We start from the raw sequence: 26,018 nt of genomic DNA, 5'->3' as shown, positions 1-26,018 counted from the left end.
AAGCTCTGACATGATATTATGAGAGAAGGAACCTGTAAAGGTACTGTTGAGTTGGTTTTCTGTTGGCCATTTGCTGCTGGGTAAGAGTCCTACTCTTAAGAGACAATTGTTTCCCCACCAAGACTTCCTTGGAGGAAATTAAATTTTCATTTTCAAGTGATTATCATGTGGAACTTTCTTCCAGATTAGACATGGGGACATGTGTGTACTTCTCTGTAAACACATGCAGGCCCTGTTCATGTTGCCTTACCTTAACCTCTGAGTTCATATGGACCTCTATCCTGTTGATTTAAATGGCCATGTTTCCTTGATGTCCTCTGTTCTTCCTGGCTCTTACACTTTTTCTGCCTCCACTTTTTTGGGGTTAATAGAACTCTGAGGGGAGAGATTTAATGGAGTTCATATATATCCTTGATGTTATGGTGTGTTTTGAGGAGATACATGTAATCTCATAGTATGCATCTTTTTATTGGGGAAATGGACATGAGTAGAATTGATTTGTTGACTCTTGTTATTTTGTTGTTGTTTGGTGGTAGTGGTGGTGGTATGTGTGTGTGTTTCTCCCCTTTTGTATTTGATCCCTGGGATTATCTATTCCTTGTGTGTTCTTGTATGTAGTTGACCTCTTTTGGTGGGAGTTTTTTTCTCCTGGATTTCCTATAAGGCTGGATTTATAGACAGATATTGCTTAAATTTTTGTTTTCTTGGAATGTCTTATTTTATCCATTTATTGTGATGAAATTTTTTTTCTGGTTATAATAATCTGGCCAGGCATTCCTGGTCTCTTAGATTATGTAGAATTACTGGCTTTCAGAGTCTCTGTAAAGAAGTCAAGTGCTATTTTCACTGTTCTGCCTGTATATGCTACTCGTTTCCCCGCTACACTCCCCAGAATTTTTAATATTTTTTTCTTAGTTCTGTTATGTTTATGGTCTTCATTATTATATGCCAAGGGGACTTTCTTTTCTGATATAATGTATTTGGTGTTATCTATGCTTCTTGTACCTTTGTAGGCATCTCCTTTTTGTTTGAAATTTTCTTCTGTAATGTTGTTGAAAATATGTTTTGTACCTTTGACTTTTGATACTTTTTCTATCCTATTATTTGAAGATTTGGTCTTGTTTTAATGTCCCTGGTTTCCTGGATGCTGGATATTCTGTGCCAGAACTTTTTTTTTTTTTTTTTTTTGCTATAACACTTCTTTGTCTGAGGAATCCATTATCTTTTTGTCATGTTTTTAGTAACTGAAATTGTTTCTCCTTTCTCTTGTATTCTGTTGGGGAAGCTTGCCTCTGAGGAATCTGTATGGGTTTATAAATTTTCATTTCCAGTTTTCCCTTAGTTTGGGTTTTTTTATTGGTTCTATTTACACTTTCAGATCTTGAACAGTTTTATTTATTTAAAAATATGGAACAATTCTCAAACTTGCCTGTAATCCTTGATAATGTACCAAGTTAATCTTCTTTGTATAATTCTAATTTTAGTATATGTGCTACTGAAGTAAGCACCCTATATTTTTATATATGCAAATATTATTTTTATTTTTAAATTCTATAGCTCCCAGGGTTCAGGTCACTATTTCTCTTCTGGTAATATTAAGGGTCATTTCCCCTTAACAATAATGGTCTATGGCTGGCTTATAAATACCTACATTTCTAGGCAATAATATATCAAACATTTCATAGTTTAAGTCCTTTACATTTTTTTTAAATTATTTGTCTTGTGAGGAATTCCACCTATCTTTATCTAATAATATTTATCAAGATTAACAGAGCTTATGACTATGTTGCTCCTTCTAGTTATACAGAATTATTTACCTTTATTAAGGTCTATATTTTATTTATATTTGAACCAAGTCTTTACCATAGTGTGTATTATATCATCCTTAGTATATGCTTAACCCAAAATAGTTACATATTGTTTATTTATTCACTGAAGAAAAGTTCAACAAAAATATCACCCAAGCAATTTATTTTTAGGAAAACAAAGGCTCACTTGATATCACTTGTCAAAAGACAGTTGTCAGATAGTCCCACATACTTCACTCAGGGAAAAATTAGATAAGGCACGTTAGTTCTCTTTCCCAGGCTTGAATGACAGTTTTATGATGTGACTTAGCTATAGTCAATAATCTGTGGTTTACCACAATATCACTGAGTTTCATGTTTCATTTTTTCTTGGCTTCATAATCACTAAGTCTGACAAATGCTGATCATATTTTCAGTATAATCAAGATTGGCATTTTACCAAAGGTCAACTGGTTTAAAAAGTGCTGTGCATCAGTGTAGAGTATTAAAGCATATTACATTTTTTTTAAAAATTACAACAATGTTCAAATTCTGTATAAAATGTTTGGGAACTGGAATTGTAAATCAAATAAAATTATTGTTAAGCAATGAGTAGAAGAGGAAGTGTAAAATTGTATGGCATGCATGTAGAAAATAATATTCATCATCTTATTGCAACCTAATTGTCATCAAATATATTTGTTCCTTAATGAAGTTTTATTGATTGTCCATTACAAGTAAGTACATAATTTACAGAAAAGAAAGCAAATATTAAGACTACCATCAATGTTAATTTGAAAACATGCAATTCAATTCTAAGAGCCATTTTCTGCATTAAACTTTTTGATATCAGTGAATTATACTATGCAACCAGATGAAGAAAAATGTGGGTCACAGTATTTCATCTCACATAGTATTACTAAGTACATCTCCACTAAGTATGAAATTATTCTGTTTATATAAGTCAACATGATATGTCAAATATGAGCTACAATTAAATGTGAATTGACTAAATATAGAATTTATAAATGATTATCTTAAATGGTTTTTATTATTTATTTATTGTTTTCTCTTAGTTTACATATCAATACCAGTTCCCTCTCACTCCTTCCCTCCCTCCCAAGACCACCAACCTCTCTCCCATCCCATTCCCCACCCATGACAAAGGAAGGGTAATGTCTTCCAGGAAGGATCATCAGAAGCTGTCAAGTCATTTGGAGTAGGGTCTAGGCCCTCACCCCTTTCTCTAGGCTAAGGGAGTATCTCTCCATGGGGCATGTGCTCCCAAAGTCCTTTCATTCACCAGGGATGCATCCTGATTCCACTGTCAGAGGTCCTGTAGATTGCCCAGACCTTCTAACTGAGACACATGTTCAGGGGGGTCTGAGTCAATCCAATGCTGGTTTTCCACCTATAAGTCTGGTGCAGTGCTTGTTTCCCAGCTATCATTCTGGGGGTCCAGTAGCTCTTGTTTGTTCAGGTCAGCAGTCTCTGTGGGTTTCTGTAGCCTACTCTTGACCCCTTTTCTTGTCACTCCTCCCTCTCTGCAACTGGATTCCAGGAGTTCAGCTTGATGTTTAGCTGTGGGTGTCTGCTTCTGTCAGCTACTAGATGAGGGCTCTATGATGGTGGATAAGTTAGTCATCAATCTCATTATCAGGGAAGGGTATTTAAGGTAGCCTTTTCACTGTTGCTCAGATTGTTAGTTTTGGTCATCCTTGTAGGTCTCTGGACCATTTCACTAGAGTCAGTTTTCTCTTCAAACCTATAATGGCTCCCTTGGTTATGGTATCTCTTTTTTGCTCCTTTCTTCCTACTCAATCCTCCGGGTTCCACATATTCTTCTCCCCTTCTCTTTCCCTGAACTCCCTCTCCATTCACTGCCTCCCTCTCAAGCTCCCAATATGCTGAGGAGATCTTGTCCCTTTTACCGTCTGTGAGGGACCTTATATGAATCCTAGTTTCTCTGGAGGTGGGAATTGTAGGCTGGTGATCCTTTGCTTTATGTGTAAAATCCATGTATGAGTGATACACACCACATTTGCCTTTTTTTTTTTTTTTTTTTTTTTTTTTTTTTGACTGGGTTATGTCATTCAGGATGGTTTCTTCAAGTTCCATCTATTTGCCTGGAAATTTCAAGATTCCGTTGTTTTTTTTCCCCACTGAGTAGTATTTTGTTGTGTAAATGTACCACATCTTTTTTATTCATTCTTCAGTTAAGGGGCATCTAGTTTGCCTGCAGGTTCTTTCTATAACAAGTAATGCTGCTATGATCATAGTTGAACAGATGTCTTTGTTACATGGATACGGATCATTTGGTATGTGCCTAAGAGTAGAACTGCCATGCCCTATGGTAGACCGATTTCCTATTTCCTGAGGAACCACCAAATGGATCTCCAAAATGGCTGTACAAGTTTGCACTCCCACCAGCAGTGGAGGAGTGTTCCCCTTTCTCCACATCCTCTCCAGCATATGTTGTCATTGATGTTTCTGATTTTAGCCATTCTGACAGGAGTAAGATGGTACCTCAGAACTGTTTAGGATTGCATTTCCCTGATGCTAAGGATGTCGAGCATTTTCTTAAGTGTGGATTCCTCTATTGAGAATTCTCTAGGGAGCTCCTACAGCTGATTAAACACTTTCAGCAAATTGGCAGGATGCAAGATTAACTAAATAAAAAATCAGTAGCCCTACTTTATACAGAGGATAAAGGGGCTAAGAAAGAAATCACAGAAATATCACATTTACAGACGCCCCAAACAACATAAAATATATTGGGATAACACTAACCAAACAATTGAAAGAACGATATAGCAAGAACTTTATGTCTTTAAAGAAAGACATTAAAGAAGATACCAGATAATGGAAAGCTCTCCCATGCTCTTGCATAGGTAGGGTCAACATAGTAAAAATGGCAATTTTGACCCCCCCCCCAAAAAATCTAGAGATTCAATGCAATCCCCATCAAACTCCAAGCACAATTCTTTATTGACATGAAAGAATAATACTCAACTTTATACACAAAAATGAAAGACCCAGATAGCCCAAAACACCCTGTACAATAAAGGAACTTCAGGAGGTATTATTATCCCTGACTTTAAGCTCTACTATAGAGCTATAGTCCTGAAAACAGCTTGGAATTAGCATAAAAGTAAACCAGTGGAAACAAATAAAAAATCCTCATATTAACCCACACACACCCATGAACACCTTTAATCCCAGCATGTAGAAGACAGAGAACTGAGTTTGAAGACAGCCTGGTCTACAGAGCAAGTTCCAGAATGGCTAAGTTTAGACAATGAAAAAAACCACTGAAGAGAAAGCTGGTGAAGATATATTTGAATGACAAGGATATGTTTCAGCCCCAGAAAGCAGCAGAGAGTACTTGGGAGCTTCAATCATGTGGTTCTGGCTTTAGGGTTAAGGACAGAATACAGGGGTTATGAAATTTGCTCTTTGGACTAAGGAAGGTTCCTGAGGGCCTATGAAGACCATTGCTTGAAGTTGTGAAGTTGAAGCTTGGATTACCTTGAAGATCCCAAGATAATGGAGATGCCAGAGCCATGGGATACCTACCAAGAAAAGCTGCTAACATGAAGTGGAACCATCCCAAGAGAAAAAAGTATGTTGCAGTCAACAAAGCTCAAAGCAGTAGGAGAACTGAAGAGCTCTTTGCCATCAGACATAGAGATGCAGAATTTGGATTTTGTCTGGCTGGTTTTTTGTCTTGATTTAGTACAACATTCTCTCATTATACTCCCTCCCCTACATTTTGGAATGGCAATGTATACCCTGCACATTATATGATTGAAGTATATAATTTGCTTTTTGATCTTAACTTTACATGGGATTACAGGTAAGAAATTTCATGATTCTCAGAAGAGACTTTGAACTTTAGACTTTTAAATAAGTTTGAGACTGTTGTAGACCATAGGATTTTTTGAAGTTGAACTGAATAAATTTTGCATTATGATACGACTATAAGCCATTGGGAACCAGGAAGTGGAAATGTTAGTTGGGGAGTAAAGGGGGTCAGGATGAAGTTGAGACAGATAGCGTTGGCTGAAGTTCCAGAAGAAGGTATGACATAATGAGATGATATAATAAGGGGGTTAGAAAGTGGTAGGGTAGAAGTAACAGTCAAGACATGAGACCTGGAGGCAAAATTGACCATGTAAAAATCATGAGCTCAAAATGAAATACAGAAAGACATTTATTTGGGTTGGCTTTCAGTCACAGAAAAGCCAAGGGTAAGAGTTTTATCCAGTCTATATGGGGTTTCTTGAGAGAGCTTGATAAGAATGTTTTTGAGAGAGTGATTAACCTTGTTTAAGGACTAGAGATGATAAGGGATACAGAGACACTGTGGGATATTGAGAGATGTGTCAGGCCCATTATTTGATTGAAAGGAGGTTTGAACTCCAAAATGGTGGCTTCTCTCAGGAGAAGAGCATTGGAGATTGCCTGTTTGATCTCATGTTAGAGGTTGGAAAGACTCTATCTATCCTAAGAGTCAATCTACTAAAACTAAATAGTGTTTGAAATATCTGATGATGAGTGTACAGGTGAAATCAAGCTGGCAGCCCATCCCTGGCTTGATGAGTGGACAAAAAAAAAAAAAAAAAAAAAAAGTGATGCCGAGGAGGTAGTTTTAGAAGTTTGACAAAATTTACAAGAAGCAATGATAGCTTTTAGATAAGATAGATCCTCAGGGCCCTGCTGTAAATGGGTTTTAATGAAATGAGATAAAGCTTGGCTATTAGGGTGAAAGAGCTTGTACAGATATGAGGGAATTTATCAGGTATGGGGATGAGAATATAGATACGGGTTGCAAAGTGAGGATGCCTTGTGGCATGTGAGATTTCAAGGCTTCCAGGAGCTATGGCTCTAGTCACCTTGTTGGCTTTGTTATTTCCATTGGAGATAATGGAATTATCTGTTTGATGCAATTGGCAATAGGTAATTTCTGTGGCCATTGGAAGATGAGAGACTTCTAGCAGGCCATAATTTGGTCTGAGTTGGTTTCTGCACCTCCCTTTGTTGTTAGTAGTCCATGCTCCCTCCAGACAGTTGAGTGAGACAGGAGATTATAGAAGTAATAGTTGTAGTCTGATAAAGGTGTAGGGATTGTCCCTTTGCTAATTCAAAGATAGACAAGAGCCTTTATTTAGCCCTGTTGGTTTTTGGATGAATCTGTGCCTCAACAACCTTGGAGTCCATAACAATAACCTATCTGCCTTTTGGACTCCCTCATATCGGAAGGAACTGCCATCTGAGACCAAGTGTAGGTGGTCTGAAGTAGTGCTCCCTTATATATGTGTGGGCGATCAGGTAGTACTTCTTCTAGGGTCTTGATAAAAGAGATGGGGGTACCCCAGGATTGGTTAGGAAAGGAGATTTGAAATGTTGGTGGGTGGGCATGGCCCTGGTTCAGGGAACTGTTATTCATTTTTTTAAGAATTAAAAACATTATGTTGTATATATAGGATAAAGTTTTAATTAGAATCGTCTGATTTTATCTGCCTTTAAATGTATTTTATGAATGTGTATGTGTATTTATATGTACATGAGTGTGGGAGTGTCTATAGAGGTCAGAAGAGGATGTGCAACTTTCTAGAACTGGATTGACAGGTGCTTGTAAACTTCCTGATATAGGTGCTGAGAACCAAAGTCAACTCTTCTCTAAGGATCAGCTGGTGAATTCATCCCTGTGCTAATTCTCATCATGTGGTTCTTAGTTGTTTGAAACCATGGTGTGTGAGAAGTGCAGAAGAGTTTGAAATGTGGGCTAGAGAAGCTCCGGGGGGTGGGGAGTGGAAGGTAACTGAACACAAAGGAGAGAGATAAAGCCTTTATCTACTGTTCTCTGTTTTAGTTCCAGATTGCTTATTTTTGAATGAGTTCCTGCTCTGAATTTTTTCAATGATGGACTATGATGTGAAAGTATAAACCCAAATAATCCCAAATAATCTCTTTCCTCTCTAAATTTCATTGGTTAGCGTTTTATCGCTGCATCAAAGAAGCAAACTACATTATTAGAATTAGGTACCAAGGGTGCAGGAGGAGCATGATAGGCCTGAATGTGACCTTTCCTGGGACAATTATGGAAGTATTTGGACCTTTGGGCTGTGTTGTGGTTTGAATGAACAATTACCCTTATAGGCTCAGGCATTTAAACAGTACTCAATCAGTATTGGTATTTGGGAGGTTTAGATAGTTCAGCCTTATTAGAGGAAGTATGTCAATGATGATGGGATTTAGAAGCTAAAATGTGTATTCTCAGCTCTATCTTCCAGCTGCCTTGCCTGCTATCTGCTGTCATGTTGTCAAGGACATAATGGTCTCCAACCCTCAACACTTTTTTCTATAAGTAATTAATACAGGCTGAAAAGCTCTTGCAGGTTTGGAGCTTCAGGGCTATGGTTGCCTAGAATGAAAGCATCCTGAAAGTCAGATAGATATGGAAGCCTAGCTTATGGTATTTTTGAGTGAAGTTTGAGAGTTTTTCAAAGACTCCTTTGGGGGCCATTCATGCAATATATGTGAATCAATGGTCTGCGGAAGTGAAACTTTCTCTGCTTTATGGGAACAATTGATACTGGTTAACTGGGCTTGAAAAAGTAGCTATGGTAAATAACCATTGAGGAAAAATTGCACAGGAAATATTTCCTCAAGTTAATACAGAGAAGCTTCAGTACAGTGGCCAAGGCTGCATCTCAAGCTGGTATGTGATCTTGAAAATACATACGAGGAGCCCAAGTGGCATTGCTTTGGAAGGTATTTGAGAGGATTATTAAGACCATGTAGCAGGACTGAAGTTCCCGAAGAGAGTTCAGGAGAGGCAATTGTTGAAGGTTAAGCCTTAGATATAGTGAAAACTCTAGGATTGAAGTGAACATTAAGAGAAGCTGAGATGTAGCTCCATGTTGGATGGTCAGCATCCCTGAAGATCACCAGAAGAGGGCATTAATGAAGCCACAGCATCAACAGCAGTGCAGTCTTTGCAATGTTGTCATTGTTCGTCATGGATGACTACCACAACAGGAGCAGGCATGTAGTTCAGCCACCATGAGATTGCTAGACAAATTCTATGTGTTGTAGATGGCAGAGGTAAAGCACAGTTTGTCTGTAGTCAGAGTTTCCTGTGTCACAGCCACTCTCAAATAAACACACCGAGGCTTACGTTAATTGCAAATGCTCGGGCAACAGCTCAGGCTTATTACTAACTAATTCCCACATTTTAAGTTAACCCACATTCCTTATTTATGCTCTGCCTTGCCTGTACCTTTATTAGCATGGCACGATCATATCCTGTTCCTTCTGCATCAGGCTGGCAACTACTTCTCTCTGCCCCTCTTCATGTTAGTATCCTCAGTTTGATTATCCTGCCTAAGTATACCCTGCCTTGCTACAGGTAAATCAACTTCTTTATTAACTAATGAGAGTAATACATATTTTCAGTATAAAGGATTATTCTATGTCAGTTGTCAGAGCTGAGAAGTTTGTGAATGAGTGCAGCATGTCAGAGGCTGGGCTTGAATTTTGTTTTAATCTGATTGTAACTGCATCTTTCTTCGGCCCTGTGTGAATAAGAAGGTATACCATTTGCATTTGATTTTCAGCAATACACAGTAAATGGAATTTGAATTTTTAATTTTTTTTAAATAAAGACTTTAATCAGTGTTTTGTCACTACAACAGAGAAGTAATCTAATTAGAACAACCTTGAACAAACCTCAACAACTGAGGTCAGAAAGATAACTTTCTCAAGTATTCTGTGTAGATAATGGCCTAGGTTGCTATATACAATAGTTGTTTGGCACCTTTTAATCCTGTATTTCCCATAATATATAGGCAGATACCTCTATCCTTTAGACAGAGAGAAGGTGTCACATTCTAATTCCTTTTTCTTTAAAGTGTATGAATTGATGGTAATAGCATTAAATTGATTTGGGGGAAGGGACTGGTATAATGTCTCAGTGGTCAAGAATACTTGTTACTCTTAGCTTAGAACCAGGTTAAATTCCCAGTATTCACATGGTGGCTCTGCTTACAATTGTCTATAACTCCAGTTCCTTGGAATCTATTAATCTTTTCTTGCCTTCACGGGCAACAGTAACATATATAGTATACAACTATGCATATAGTTAAAATACCTATACACTTAAAACAACAATAATAATATTTTGAATTTTTAAAAAAGAATAATGATTCCCTTAGAGAGAGTGATTGTTCCTGTCAATAAATAAGAAAAAAAGATGGGAATGGGCTATATGATTTGGTAGCTAAGAATAACTGAGGTGTAAATGCCCTTCCCCAAAAGATGTTTCCCATAAAAATTTTGGTCTAACATTTAACTTACAATCTCATTGCTGACATAATTAATATTATGTGTTTGTTTAATTTGTTGATATTTATTTTATGAATAATCTTTCCAATATGTGATATAACAGTGTATTAATCTTTATTAACTTCAATTTTTTCTAAAGACTAACAATAACTCTTACCAAGTCCATACTCATGTTTCTTTGCCCACATACTGAAATACAACACATGTAGAGGAATTTCCTTTTTTTTTTTTTTTCTTCTTTCAGCCACAGGAAAGATCCACAATAAAGGGAGAGAAATGTGGGATTCAATCAACACAATTAAAACATTGTTCTTTGATAAATATTTTCTTAGATAGGTTATATCCACCATTAGAAATCAATTCTAGTATTAACAGGACTTTACATTTATTATCCTTTCTACATAATTTTTAATTCTGTATTTCTATCTTATTTCATGTGAATATTTTTTGAAAATTAGATGTTTTGCATCAATAGTTCATTGTAATACACCTCAACAAATCATCCAAATTGAGAATACTACATAACTCATGCTGTAGAACTTATATTTACAATGTGAAAGGAATTTTTTAGTCATCTTTATATTACTTTTAATATTTACAATAAAACTTAGTAGGAAGTATGATTACCTTTAAAGAAAGTTTGACATTGAGTTCAGTAATTTTCCCAAGACAAAAGCACTTGAACTCCATGTTAATTTTAATACTATATTAAAACAGCCTGTGTTCTCTAGCTAGTGTAATGTTAATGATAGGAATTTCCTGATCAATACCATGTGTATGAATACCATGGCATACAAAATTAATTTTAATTCTTATGAGATATTTGAATTAAAAAATACCCCATGATATTATGAACAAATTCCCAAAATAGATAAGAAATAAATCTTATATTTTGCAAACGCTAGACCATACTTGATTTTCCTATTTTAAAATTTAAGTTTTGCATTCAGGGAATTTCAGTATCAATGGTAATTTCAAGAAACAGGTATTAGTCTGGAAGAAATCCACATCTATTCATTTTCTGTGGAAACAAAAATAGAAATCCTTTTCCCCAGTAACCTGTCCTTCAACGTAAATTTTGGAGTCAAAGCATTTTTTTAATTTAATTTATTATTTTACAAGTCGATCCCAGTTCCCTCTCCTTCCCTCCCTCCCTCCCTCTCTCCTTCCCTCCCTCCCTCCCTCTCTCCTTCCCTCCCTCTTACCCTCTCTGCCCTCTCATATATACTCTAACCACCCACCCCTCCCATCTCCCACCCCAATTCCATATGTAGGGGAATGCCATCCAGTTGGGGTCAGGTAGATCTGACAGGTCATGTGAAGTAGGGACTAGGGTTTCTCTCCTGTCTCTAGATTAAAGCAGTTATCCCTCCATGGGGGATATGTTTGCAAAGTCCTTTTGTGCACCAGGGATACCTTCCAGACTAATGTGGTTTGATCACGGCAGACCACCTGAAACAGAGTATAAGGTGATCCTACATTCAAAACAGCTGGACAAAGCAGCCCTACAGACTGCAGCCAGGATTTCTGAATCTTCTTCTAATCCTCCATGACAGCGCCCCTTACCAGCAGGAAGTAATTTGGAAAGAACGACGCCCAAATTCCCAAATATTGTGTATAAATGTTTGTTTTCATTTAATTGGACTTTGTTATATAAAATAAAATAATAAAAAAAGAAAAAAAAAAAAAAAAAAAAGAAGGAACACAGCTGGGATGATAGAACCTTAGTACTTGGTGGTATAACCCACTCATTGAAGGAAATCCAAGGCTTCTTAATAATCACACACATAAATGTATTTATGGTTTGAACCTTGATTATGTTTTCTAATAGTTGCATCTCAATGCATCCTAACTAATACAGCTAGACAAAAAAAAAATGTTTGCATTTAGTGCTGTCCAAGTATAGACAAGTATAAACATCACAACACATATGGAAAATGTAATAAAATGTTATACTTTTCAATAAGTGAGTAAAAAAACCACTAACACATTAAGTACTTATTTACTGCATGCTTCCATGAATTTGCTGATATTTCTTGGTACAAAAATATTACTGAATATTTCTAATTAAAATAAAACAAAGATCTAAAAAAAAATAAAAAGAAAAGAAACAGGTATTGTCATGACTGTGACCATCCTATGAGAAAGAGAAAATGATAAGCATTTGAGAAACATTTTGCTTTATAGTAAATCACTTTGTATATAGCTGGCCTCATTCTTTTCTCAGACTGATGAAATATCATATTTCTATTGAAGCAGAATTTTTTATTTTAAGCATTCATACTTCCCCCAAGGAATACTGTTTATATTGCTATCTAGTGACTGGTTATTGCAGTTATTTTGAATTCTGACAGTAAATCCTAACCTCTGAAGCCCTTTTTATTAAAGATGTGTTGAAACTGTTTCTTCCCATTTTATTAAGTTAGGATTTTCCTTCTTCAAATATCAGAATGCATGTATGCCTAGCAGTATGTATGCTCAAAAGATTCATAACTTCTCACAAATCCTAAACCAAAACAACAGGAAATTTAGTGTCAAGGGCACAGTATAGAAGCCTAAGAGAGGAGACTTCATTAAAGGTTTTTGCTACTTTTTTTTCTAGGCAACCTATGAAACACTGAGGCTCTCCTGGGGCATGGTTGCTCTGTTTGTTCATCCAATAATTCAATTTGTTTTTCATGAAACAGAAACGGCCATAACTGAAGGTCTAAATGATAATGATATTTTTAGATTCCAAAACAAACAGTGAATTAAATAACTTACTTGCTTCAAATCATAAATTTAATAATGTTACTCCTGCCTTTAAAACATGTGGATAGCCCCCATTGCCAGGCCTTGGCTAGAGGGACTGATTAGGGTAGACTCTCCCCTACACCCTTCCCCAGGAATTCCCTAGGTTGGCCTGAGGGTTTCCCTGCCCCTGTGCCCTGTCTCTGCAGGATCACTCTGAGTTCCTGCCAACAGGATCCTTGACCCCCATTGCAGGGCCTCTGCTAAAGAGGCTTCAGATGGAGAGTGCCAGACCCAGGCTAGATCTGCCTATTTGTGTGGAAACATCCTGAGTATCAGCCCAGCCTTTGTCCCCCATCCAGGCCCTGGCTAGATGTAAGCCTGGACCAATTCGGGTAGATTCTCCCCTACACCCTTCCCCGGGAATTCCCTGGGCTGGCCCCAGATATCCCTGACCCTGTGTCCTGTCCCCATTGAGAGTGCTCGTGGACCCTGATACACCCACACACACCCCAACCGAGAGCCTGCCCTCCCCTACCCTGTGCCCTACCCTGCCCACTGTCCCAAGGCTCTGGTTGAGCACTGGGACAGGGGGTGAAGCCAACAATCCAGACACCTTCAGGGAACTTCTGGGAGTGACTCTCAGCACACTAGACCTACCTATCCATGCAGGACCACCGGTAATTTCCACCTGATTGGTCTCCGACCCTGACCACTGGTCCTCTACTGGAGCTCTGGGCCCCTTCCAGAGATCTGCCTACCTCTGCAGGACCACTCTGAGTTTATGCCTGCAGGATCCTTGGTCCCCATCGCAGGGCCTCTGCTAAAGAGGTTTCAGATACAGCGTGCCAGGCCCAGGCTAGATCTGCCTATAGGCACCAGTAACATCCTGAGTCCCAGCCTTTGGGATCTTTGTTCCCCATCCACAGTCTTCAGCTGGAGCCTGATCACTGAATACCATCACTGGGCTCATATGAAGAAAACAGAGGATAGTCACATTAGAGAATTAACAGAACAACTTAAAGCCTTAGAACAAAAAGAAGCAAACTAACCATGGAGGAGTAGACACCAGAAAATAATCAATTTGATGGCTGAAATCAAGAAAATAGAAACCAGGAAAAGAATACAAAAAATCAATGCAACAAAGAGATATTTTTTTTTGAGAAAATAAACAAGATAGACAATCCTCTATCCAAACCAACAAAAAAGCAGAGAGAGAACATGTAAATTAACAAAATCAGAACAGAACAAGGGAACATAAAAACAGACACAGAGGAAATCCAAGCAATTTTCAGATCATACTTTGAAAACCTATATTCCACAAAATTTGGAAATTCAAAGGAAATGGACAAATTTCTGGATAACTAACATTTACCAAAAATAATCAAGAACAGACAAACAAGTTAAATAGACCTATAACCTGCAATGAAATAGAAGCAGTCATCAAAAGCCTTCCAACAAAAAAAGCCCAGGGCCAGATGGCTTCAGTGCAGAATTCTACCAGAAATTCAAAGAAGAGCTTATACCAATGCTCTTCAAATTGTTCCACACAATAGAAACAGAAGGTTCATTACCAAACTCTTTCTACAAGGCCACAGTAACGTTGGTAACCAAACCTCACAAAGATACAAATAAGAAAGAAAACTACAGACTAATATCATTGGTGAACATCATTGCAAAAATATTCAATAGAAAACTGGCAAACCGAATCCAAGAATACATCAGAGAAATCATCCACCATGACCAAGTAGGCTTCATCCCTGGATTGCAGTGATGGTTTAACATATGAAAATCTATCAACGTGATCCACCATATAACAAACTGAAAAAGAAAAACCAAATGATCATCCCCCTAAATGCTGAAAAAGCCTCAACAAAATTCAACACCCTTTCATGATGAAGGACTTAGAGAGATCAGGGATAACAGAAACATACCTAAACATAGTAAGAACAATATACAGCAAATCAACAGCCAACATCAAACTGAATGGAGAGAAGCTTAAGCCAATTCCTCTAAAATAGGGAACAAGACAAGGCTGCCCTCTCCATATCTCTTCAATATTGTACTTGAAGTTCTAGCTAAAGCTATAAGACAACAAAAGGAGATCAAGGGGATCCAAATTGGAAAGGAAGAAGTCAAACTGTCTCTATTTGCAGATGATATGATAGTTTACATAAGCGACCCAATAAACTCTACCAGGGAACTCCTACAGCTGATAAACACCTTCAGCAAACTAGCAGGATACAAGATAAACTGAAAAAAAAAATCAGTAGCCCTACTTTATTCAGACGACAAAGAGGCTGAGAAAGAAATCAGAAAACATCATCCTTTACAATAGCCACAAACAACATGAAGTATCTTGGGGTAACGCTTACCAAACAAATGAAAGGCCTATATAATAATAAGAACTTTGTGACTTTAAAGAAAGAAATTAAAAAGATACCAGAAAATGGAATTATCTGCCATGTTCTTGGATAGGTAGGGTAAATATAGTAAAAATGGGAATCTTGCCAAAAGCAACCTATAGATTCAATGAAATTCCCATTAAAATCCCACTACAATTCTTCACTAACCTTGAAAGGATAATCATCAACTTTATATGGAAAAACAAAAGACCCTGGATAGCAAAAGCAACCATGTACAATAAAAGAACTTCAGGAGGCATCACCATCCCCGACTATAAGGCCTACTACTGAGCTATACTCCTGAAAACAGCTTAGAATAGTCACAAAAATAGACAGGTAGATCAATGGAATTGAATCGAAAATCCTGATATAAACCCACCCACCTATGAACACCTGATTTTTGACAAAACAGCTATAATCATGTCACATGTAGGTTTTCCCTGCTGGCCTGGACCCCCTGCGGTGCCAGCCCCAAATAACACACAGAGACTCTGTATTTGATTTAAATTCTGTTGGCCAGTTACTTGTTTCTTAACAGCCAGCGCTGTCTTAAGTTGTAACCCATTTCTATTCATCTAAGTACTTCCATGTGGTCTTATCTTACCAGAGACAGACGCTGCCGACATTCTGCTCTCTCCTTCTTCTATATTGGCTCCTTCCTAATACTTCTTGGAATCCTCCTTGTCTCCTAGTCCTGCCTAGCTTGCTTTCCTATTGGCCAACACTGCTTAATTCATTAACCATTATGAGAAACATATTTACAGAATGACATCTTCCATCAGAATACAATGGAGAGAGGAAAGCATCTTCAGCAAATGGTGCTAGTACAATTGGATGATGGTGTGTAGAAGACTGCAGATAGAACCATGTCTATTGCCATGCAGAAAACTCAAGTCCAAATGGATCAAAGACCTCAACATAAATCTAGCCACACTGAACCTCTTAAAGATAAAGTGGGAGGTACCCTTGAACAAATTGGTACAGGAGACCTCTTCCTGAACATAACTCCAGTAGCATAGACACTGAGATTGACAATTAATAAATGGGACCTCCTCAAATTGAGAAGCTTCTCTAAGGCAAAGAACACAGTTGACAAGACCAAATGGCAGCCCATAGACTGGGAAAAGATCTGCACCAACCCTACATCTGACACAGGGCTGATCTCCAAAATATACAAAGAACTCAAGAAACTAGTCACCAAAACACCAAATAACCCTATTAAAAAATGGGGTACAGAACTGAAGAGAGAATTCTCAATAGAGGAAATTAAAGAGGCTGAAAGACACTTTTAAAAGTGGTCAACATCCTTAGCTATGAGGTACATGCAAATCAAAACAACTTTGAGATACCATCTTACTCCTTCCAGAATGGCTAAAATTAGAAACACCAATGACAACTTATGCTGGAGAGGATATGGAGAAATGGCAACTGTAGCACCTGAGCTACCATCTGTTCCATGAATCAGGCAAAGGCCTAGAGATTGAAATAAAGACAAGACAGGGGGTTATTTGTTCAATGGCAATATAGGAATGCCAAATGCAAAAGTCAGTTCATTGAGGGGAAAGTACGGGCTTAAATATTGAGTTACAGCAAAGTGGAAAATTACAGGAATTTTAGGCTTAGCTCCTCCCCACGAAGTGTGTGTTGTTAGGAGGTGTGTGTTATCACAACAGGATTGTACCAACAACAGCCTTGGGGCAAGGAGTTCCAACTCACAGCTTCAGGCTTGCTCAAGATGCCTCGGGGGTCCATGCAGGGTCCTACAGGCCCCCCTTTCTTTTAATATAAGCTAACACCTGCCTTAGGTGGCAGAGTACTTCAGCATAATTCTTTACCTGTCATTGGAGAGGTCACCCAGGCCCGTAACCTTCCTGTCACTGGTGAATAGTTTGTCATCCACACGTGGGCAGAGGCATTTTCTCTTGAGCCAAAGACAGTAGACTCTGTCTTGTTTGAAAGTTGGCCTGGGCCTGTCTAATGCTGTGGCAAAGTAGCCCTTAGTGTAAAGGCTACAAACCCCAGTGAAAGAGATTGCCCAATCTCTAAATAATCTGACTGCGAATTGAAGTCCTTGTAAAAGGTCTTCTGCACTGGCAAGTGGTACTCAGGTTTCATTGATCTTAATGGTCTGCATGGCTAAAGCATGCATATAATTTAAAAACTGATCACTCCAGGATTTCTGAAGAAAAATGATGCATTAACACATATATGTGTGAAAGACAGAGGACAAGAAGCCATATGAGTTTCTCACAAAAATTCAAGTGTTCATATAGGAGGCTAATTTGTAAATTTAGTTTAAAAATGGCAATTTGTACTAGACAATCAAGTGTGTTTTGGGTAGTTAAGGCTTCAACCAAATCACATGATATTTGATCCACTGTGCTTGCAGTATTTACAAATTGGAAGATAGCTATGGTAGAAACTGTTGCTTCAGTGGTGAAGGTGCCACTGGCAGCTGTGATCCCAAAATCTCCTTTCCTCTCTGCTGCACACTTGGGGTATGTGACCAATGACAGCAGTTACTTCATATGTTCAGAAGCTAACCAGTCGCCAGACCTGCTGAGAACAAATGAAACTTTCTCCAAAATTAGTAGCATTGGTTACAACAAAAAGAAGGGAATCAGAATACAAGTGTCTGAGATGAAGGTGAAATTCTTGTTCTTTGGGTCAAAGTGTAAATTTATAGCCGCTTGATCCAAACTATAATTAGTGGTCAGGAAAAAGGGCCATATATGGCTACTCAGACCCACAGGCATCCGAATGGGTAGATTCTTGAAGACCCTTTGGACCATCTTTCTGGCTGTTACAATCACAGTCACTCCGTTTATGGTGAATCAGCTGCTCAGGCACCCAAACAGGGTCATCTGCATCTTATGGAAAGACACAAACTGACCCACGGGCCCATTGTAGAACTGGGTCGGGGCAACACCATTGTGCAGTAGTGACATTCTTCCACATAACTGAACCATAGGCAGATGACTGAGGGCGCCAGTGCCTGTCGGCCGCAGATCGAGCAGCACCATCCACAGTTAAAACATTTAAAATATAAAGGACAAGAGAAAGATGATTATGAGGAGACCCTGTAAATTCCCCCTTTTTTTCTTTTATGAAGATAGGCTTTAATTGTGCAATGTACATGCTCCACCATGGCCTGATCCTGAGGATTGTAAGGGATGCCTGTTTTATGTGAGATAAAAATATTTTTGCAAAAAGAGTTGAAACCCTGACTAGTATAAGCAGGTCCATTATCAGTTTTTAATTGTCTGGGCATTCCCATATAAGCAAAGGCTTGTAAACAATGGCTCTTAACATCCTTAAGCCTAAACATCCTTAAGCTTAAACAGATACGTGAACAAATTATAGTCAGCAAAAAGGAAGGAACATGAGTAACATCCATCTGCCAGATGTCATTAGGCATGACACCCCAGGGGTTAACTCCAAGGTGTGGAACAGGTAAGAACTCTGCACATAGGGAACAATTCTTAACTATATCAATAGCTTGGTCTCTAGTAATTTTAAAATGGAATTTAAGTGACCCTGCATTAAGGTGGAAGGTTGTATGAGCTTTGCAGGCTGCTTCATAACCAGACTCTCTCATCATCATGATGGCACTATCTTTTTAATATTAAAATCAGCCATGACACTTCCTTCACTTAAAGGGCCGGTCAAATCAGAATGTGCTCAGAGATGTCCTACAAAAGTTGGATGAGAGTGCCTCCATACTAGGCTTTGTATGGCTAGTAAATGTTCTTATACATGAGAGACTGGAGCTATATAAGCAGCAGTTTCTAAGGGAGCCAATATATGATACACATACTTACTGTCAGTGTATAAGTTAAATGGCTCATCATAAAAATGTTGAAGGGTTAAATGTATTGCAGCTAGTTCAGCAAATTGTGCAGACTTTAAGTATAGAGTGTTTGATAATGGGAAAGGAAACAACTACTGCACAACCATTTGAAGAGCCATCTGTAAATACATTGTGGGCCCCCTTCAGAGGATTTGGGAATAATCTTGCAGAAACACACAGGGTGATTTTTAAAAAAATGAGCTAATTTATTGGAAGGAAAATGACTATCAAAGTGGCATGGTGTGGAACCAAGAACTGTGCCCAATCCTTATTAAACTGTTGAAGCCATTGTATCTGTTGTTAAATATAGGGAGTAAAAATTACATCTGGCATTTTGCCAAAAACTTGAAGACTCATTTTGTATGCCTTTTGAATAATAGAAAGCATTGCCTGGGGATAAGACCTAACTGTCTTTCCTGGGGATGCATGTTCATGCACCCACAATATAGGACCAGTTTGCCAAAACATTGCAGTAAGGGAATACGCTGAAGCAAAAACTAATAACATCAAGTTCTGAGAATAGTCAATATAATTTAAATGTGCAGATTGGAGGCATTTTTGCACAAGCTATATGCATTCTCATGCAGCAGGTGTTAAGGTGCATGGAAAGTGGGATCAGAATCTCCTTGAAAAATATCAAATAAGGGTCTAGTTAGGGCTAAACTAGATCACACCCAATTTGTATCTCCCAATAATTTTTGAAAATCATTAAGGGTGGTCAGTTTATCCAGCCTTAAAGTAATATTTTGAGGATGGATACCAGAATATATCAATTGATGACCCAGGTATTGATAGGGAATTCTTGTTGCACCTTTTCTGGGGCTATTCTTAAGCCAGCTAGTTGAAGATTATGTTAAAATTCCCCAAAAGCCTCATTCACTTCCTTAGGATCTGAGCCAGATAAAAGAATATCATCCATATAATGTATAGTATACAGGGATTGAAATTTCTCTCTAATGGGGGCAAGGCCCAATGACACATAAATTTGACAAATAGTGGGACTATTGGCTATTCCTTGAGGTAACACCACCTATTGATATCTCTTATAAGACTCTTTAAAATTAACACAAGGAACGCTAAATGCAAATCGCTCACTATCCTGAGGATGCAAGGGAATGCTTAAAAAAAAAAAAAAGCAAACTTTTAGGTCTATAACTAATAAATGATAGCCTTGAGGAATACCTACAGGGGAAGGTAAACCAGGTTGTGTGGCTCCCATAATTTGCATACAATCATTAACAGCTCGGAGATCTTGTAGGAGTCTCCATTTTCCAGATTATTTCTTTATAACAAAGATTGGAGTATTCCATGGGGAAGTGGAAGGAACAATATGTCCTACTTCTAATTGTTCTGTACAAGTTGATGTGCAGCCTGTAATTTCTCGGTGGATAAGGGCCATTGCTCCACCCATACTGGGTTATCAGTTTTCCAGATAATAGAAATGGGAATAAGATGTACAGCAATAGCCCCTAAGGAAAATTTCCCAGCCCAGAGAGATCTCCGGCTCTTTTAGTAATTAAATTTTTAGATGCAACAGACTAAGGTCCACCTTGTAGAAATTTATCCAGTCCTTTTCATTGTACATAACCTTGGTTAGCTAGCATATTTTTTAACAGGCTCAGTAGTAAGGACTGCTCCCATGGTCTGAAACACATCTCTTCCCTAAAGATTAACAGGGATATAACTTAACACAAAAGGTTGAAAAAGACCTGTATGTCCTTCATCATCTGACCATTTAAGAACTGAGCACTACATTCTGGAGCCACAGCAGTTCCTTTTGAAATGTCCTGGTTGTCCACACCCAAAGCAAGTCTTTGGCCTGGCTACTCCATTGTTCCCACATCCTTTCATAATTGAAGTTATAACCTGGCCCATAATGTGATGTCCCAACATATGCGTATATAATCATTAGTACTTTTGGCCTTATGGGGACATAGAGCCTCTTTACAATACTTGTTTACATTTTCGAATGCCAATTGTTTAACTGTGGCATTTTCAACATCACCAAAAATGTGACCTGCCAGCTGTAGGAGGTGGTATGCAAATTCTGAAGAGGACTCAGATGGTCCTAGCAATACCTTATATAGTTGATTTCCTGCAGCCTTATTAGACAGGGCTTTCCAAGCTCTAGTAGCAGCAACAGCTATATGTGCATAGACCACTGGGTCAAAAAGAATTTGAGCTGCAAGGGTAGCATATTGCCAGTGCTTGTTAGCATATCTAAGTTCTTAGCAAGAAATCCGGCAGCAGCATTACTTTGCAGGGTTTCCTTGCAATAATCTTGAAATTCACCTCTCCTGTGCAAATAGTCAACCCCAATCAGCATGGCTCTACAGAGCTGCATCCAATCACTAGGGGTGCAATTTAACGCTGTGAAAGACTCAAAAATTGTCTGAGTAAAAGGAGCATGGGGCCCATAAGCAGTGACAGCCTCTTTAAGTTGTTTAATGCCCTTACAATTTAATGGGCTATGCTCCCTAACCCTGTTATCCTGAGGATCCACTGTCTCAATCACTGGAAACACTTGTCTTTCCTTTTCTAATGCTTCTACATTGGTTATTAAAGCTTTGTTCTAAATCTTGTACTTCCTCAAAAGTCCTATTCATCTATGCCATTTTTTTTCTTTTACTTTATAGCAATGAATTCTTTAGCTGTCTTGTTTTAATCCTGGTGCCCTATCTTTTCAATAGGGCCACTAATTGCCCACTGAACATTTCCTTACAATTACTGGCACCCATTCTTCAATATACCCTCATTTACTTACTTTGCCAGCCGGGCTTCGAGGGAAATCTCTTAGGTGATCCTTTTTTTCCTGAACTCGGTGGGTCCTACACTTGTAGCATCCATGGTACGATCTGTCCAAGAATCGGGTGAATGCCTAGAGACTAAAATAAAGACAAGAGAGCAGGTCATTCATTCAATGGTAATGTAGGAACGCCAAATGCCAATGCTGTTTATTGAGGGGAAAGAATGGGCTTAAATATTGAGTTACAGCAAAGTGGAAAATTACAGGAATTTTAGGTTTAGCACCTCCCCACAAGGTGTTGTCATGAGGAGTGTGTTATCACAGCAGGATTGTACTAACAACAGCCTTGGGGCAAGGAGTTCCAGCCCACAGCTTCATGCTTGCTCAAGGTGCCTCAGGGGTCCATGCAGGGTCCTACAGGGAACACTCCTCCACTGCTGGTGGGAGTGCAAACTTGTACAGCCATTTTGGAGATCAGTATGGCAGTTCCTCAGGAAAATGGGAATTAGTTACCACAGGACCCGACAATCCCCCTCTTAGGCATATACCCAAATGATCCACATCCATACAACAAAGACATGTACTCAACTATGTTCATAGCAGCATTATTTGTAATAGCAAGAACTTGGAAGCAACCTAGATACCCCTCAACTAAAGAATGGATATAGAAGATATGGCACATCTATACAATGGAATACTACTCTGAAGAAAAAAATAATGGAATCTTGAAATTCGCAGGCAAGTGGATGGCACTAGAAGAAACCATCCTGAATGAAGTAACCCAGTCACAAAAAGAGGAACACAGTATGTACTCACTCATATATGCATTTTAGACCTAGATAAAAGGATCACCAGCCTATAGTTCACACCGCCAGAGGAACTAGTATACAAGGTGAATTCTAAGAGATTCATATAACATCCCTCACCAAAGGGGGAAGGGACTTGTCCCCCCAGAGCACATGGGGTGTGGGGGGGCAGCGAGGGGAGAGGGAACTATGAGAAAGAAAAGAGGAGGAGAGGAAAGCATGTGTGACTAGGGAGATTGAGCCAGGGTAGGAATAGATGACAGGAGAGAGAGAGAGAAAATTAACATAAAAGAGGGAGCCATTATTGGATTGAAGAGAAAACTGAACCTACAAGATTGCTGCCAACTAACAATTTGAGCAACAGTGGAAAGTCTACCATAAATGCCCTATCTGGATAGTGAGATCAGCAACTAACTTATCCAGCATCATGGATCCCTCATCTAGTACCTGTTGGAAACAGAAGCAAACACCCATAACTAAACACTGAGTTGAACTAGAATCCAGATGCAGAGGGAGAGGACAAGACCAGGTTGCAGAAACACATAGAGACAGCTGACCTAAACAAGAGGCTAAGGGGCCCCCAGACTGATAGCTGGGAATCCTGCATGGGACTGACTCAGGCCCCCCTGAATATGGTCTCAGCTAGAAGGACTGAGAAGTCTAAGGGACCTCAGACAATGGAACCAGGATATATTCCTGGTGCACAAAAGGACCTTGCGGACACATCCCTTAAGGGATACTCCCTTAACCTAGAGACAGGAGAGAAGTCCCAGTTCCTACTTCAAATGTCTTGACAGATTTACATGACCCCACCTGGATGGCATTGCCCTACATGTGGAATTGGAGTGGGGGGATGGGAGGGGAGGGTGGTCAGGTTGCATGTGAGGGGGAAGAAAGGGTAAGTGGGAGGGAGGGAGAGAAGGAGGGAGGAAAGGAGAGAGTTAACTAGGATTGACATGTAAAATTAAAAAAACTACATGTGGATAATATCCTTATGTTCTCAATATAAAACTCCCTCCAAAGCTGAAAACTCTACTCTTCTTATTTATTTTTAAGTAACTTTTGGATATTAGATAATAGAATCATTCCTCTCTTCCCTTTCCTCCTTCCAAATTCTTCCTCTTTTTTCAGATTCATGGCTACTACTTTTAATTTTTTGAATGTGTTCCTAACACATTCTAAAGTGTTGTCCTTATACCCACAGATAATTCTATTTTCCATTACTCATCACTGAATCTTCTATTTGTAGTAGACAAAAATACATTACAAAAAATACCACCAATCAAACTGGAAAGTTATGGAACCCATTCCTAACATGTATTTATAACACAGTTTCTGCTCTAAGGCTCAGGGCTCATTATAGAAGAGAAGATGGAAAAAGATTATAAAAGCTAGAGGAATAGGGAGTTTGCTGTGAGATTATGATGTCTCTTAGAAATGGCTGCCTAAAAAGGATGTGAACAAGGACAATACTAATGGACACATTAATACATAGGTTGGGGCTTAAAAGGCCTGGGTCCTAGAGAAAGAACCACAAACAACTAAGGCATTCTATAAGCAGGAGAGAGTCTCCATATTCAATCCTTTTATATATGTTCTGTGGTAATGCTTTATTTTTTCTGGGTTTTAATACATTCTGTTTTTTCTTTTTTTGCAGGTTTTCAACTAAATTTGATGTTGACCTATTTTCAACATTAGCTTTTAATCTAATAGTAATTTAGATTTTAACACTTGTTACTATGAAATTATGTTTACATTTGGAAAATGTATCTTCAAAATATACACCTCAATTTGTTTCATATAGATTCATTGAAGTAACTATTGGTCTACTTTTTATTTCCCTAACTAGTATGCAAACAACTTCAGAAGAGATATACCCTTTTATATTTTTCTTCACCTTCTATTTCTGTATAATGCCCCAAATGACATGGTTATGTGGTAAAAGTCAGGTTCAAATGAAGATCATATCTGATACATCTTTATCAAATCAAATTCATGTCTGAACTCTCAACATTCCATGATCCATAAATACTATAACCAATTAGCAAAAAGAGAAGATGTATGAGAATCTTTACAAAAATAAAACTATTTCATATGTATCATATTTCTTCATGCTCGCAAACAATAATGAACTGTTTTTACAATTTTATTGTGTCAATATCCCTTGAAAATGATTGACTGAACAAACTCACAAATTATAACTTAAAGAGCATGATAGCATTATAAAGACTGAACATGTTATATTTAGAACAAAATATATACACATATATGTATTATTAAAAATTAGCATAAAAAATAGGTTATGAATTTGAAAGAGAGTAAATCTATATGAGAGTTTGGAGAGAGGAAAGGGGAGAACTCTTTTAATTAATTTATAACCTTAAAAATTAAAAATTAATAGCATGCTCCCATTTGTAAGTTGTTGGTTATTAGGGTGGTTTGAAAGAAAATGGCCTATAGGACTTGGCACTATTAGGAGGCATGGCTTTGTTGGAGCAGCTGTGTCCATGTTGGAGAAAGTGGTCATTGGGGGTAGGTTTTGAGGTCTCAGATGCTTAAACCACACCCAGTGTTGCATTCACTTCTGCTGCCCATGTCTAAAGATGTAGGATTATCAGCCCCTTTTCCAGCACCATGTCTGCCTGCATGCCACCATGCTTTCTACCATGAAGATGATGAACTAAAATTTTAAGCTATAAGCCAGAACCAATTAATTGTTTTCTTTAAAAGAATAGCTGGGTGATAAGGGAGGATGAGGAGGGTGAAGGAACTGGGATTGACATGTAAAACAATCTTGTTTCAAATATATAAAAGAAGGCAAGAAAAAAAAAAAGAATAGCTGTGGTCATGGTATCTTTTCACAGCAATAGAACCCTAAGACAGAAGTTGATACCAGGGAATTGTACCCCATTGTTGTGATAGACTGACTTTTGTTTGGTAGAATGTGGATTTTGGGGCTTTGGGTGACTTAATTGGCTGTATTAGTAAGAACATGGAAGACAGTGGTGTTGTCAGGGCTTGGCTTAAGAGGTTTCAGAAGGGAAGAAATTTAGTATGTGGCTTATCGATTGTTCTTGTGAAAATTTGGTGAGGAATATGGCTGCTTTTTGCCCTTGGCTGAAAAGTCTGCCTGAGACTAGATTGAAGAATTTTGTATTAATTACTTTAGCAGAGGAGATTTCAAAACACTATGTCATGTGGTTATTTGTGTTCCCTCTTATGAAGATCTATAATAAAAGGAAGAAAACTGAGCAAAGAAAAATGCACAGTTCAAGGTGAAAGAGAGCGCCAGGAAGTGAAATGAAACTAAATCTTCCTTCAAGGAGATAAGCAGATTAAAGAAGA

The 26,018-nt window shown here is 38.3% G+C and overlaps 1 non-coding gene and 1 pseudogene across 1 annotated transcript; both read right to left on the bottom strand.

The window, feature by feature from the left end:
- The window catches only part of LOC127220747 (glyceraldehyde-3-phosphate dehydrogenase-like), a 181,895-nt pseudogene extending 163,601 nt beyond the window's left edge, over positions 1-18,294 (bottom strand).
- Positions 1,402-1,508, bottom strand: LOC127220836 (U6 spliceosomal RNA). The gene has a single exon (XR_007834401.1). It is a non-coding gene; the product is annotated as a U6 spliceosomal RNA (small nuclear RNA).
- Positions 18,295-26,018: the final 7,724 nt, after the last annotated feature.

The sequence above is a fragment of the Phodopus roborovskii genome, unplaced genomic scaffold (assembly GCF_943737965.1).
Source record: "Phodopus roborovskii unplaced genomic scaffold, PHOROB, whole genome shotgun sequence".
NCBI classification, from domain to species: domain Eukaryota; kingdom Metazoa; phylum Chordata; class Mammalia; order Rodentia; family Cricetidae; genus Phodopus; species Phodopus roborovskii.
Note: the sequence above shows the minus strand (reverse complement) of the source record. Positions and strands in the feature narration are given on the sequence as shown.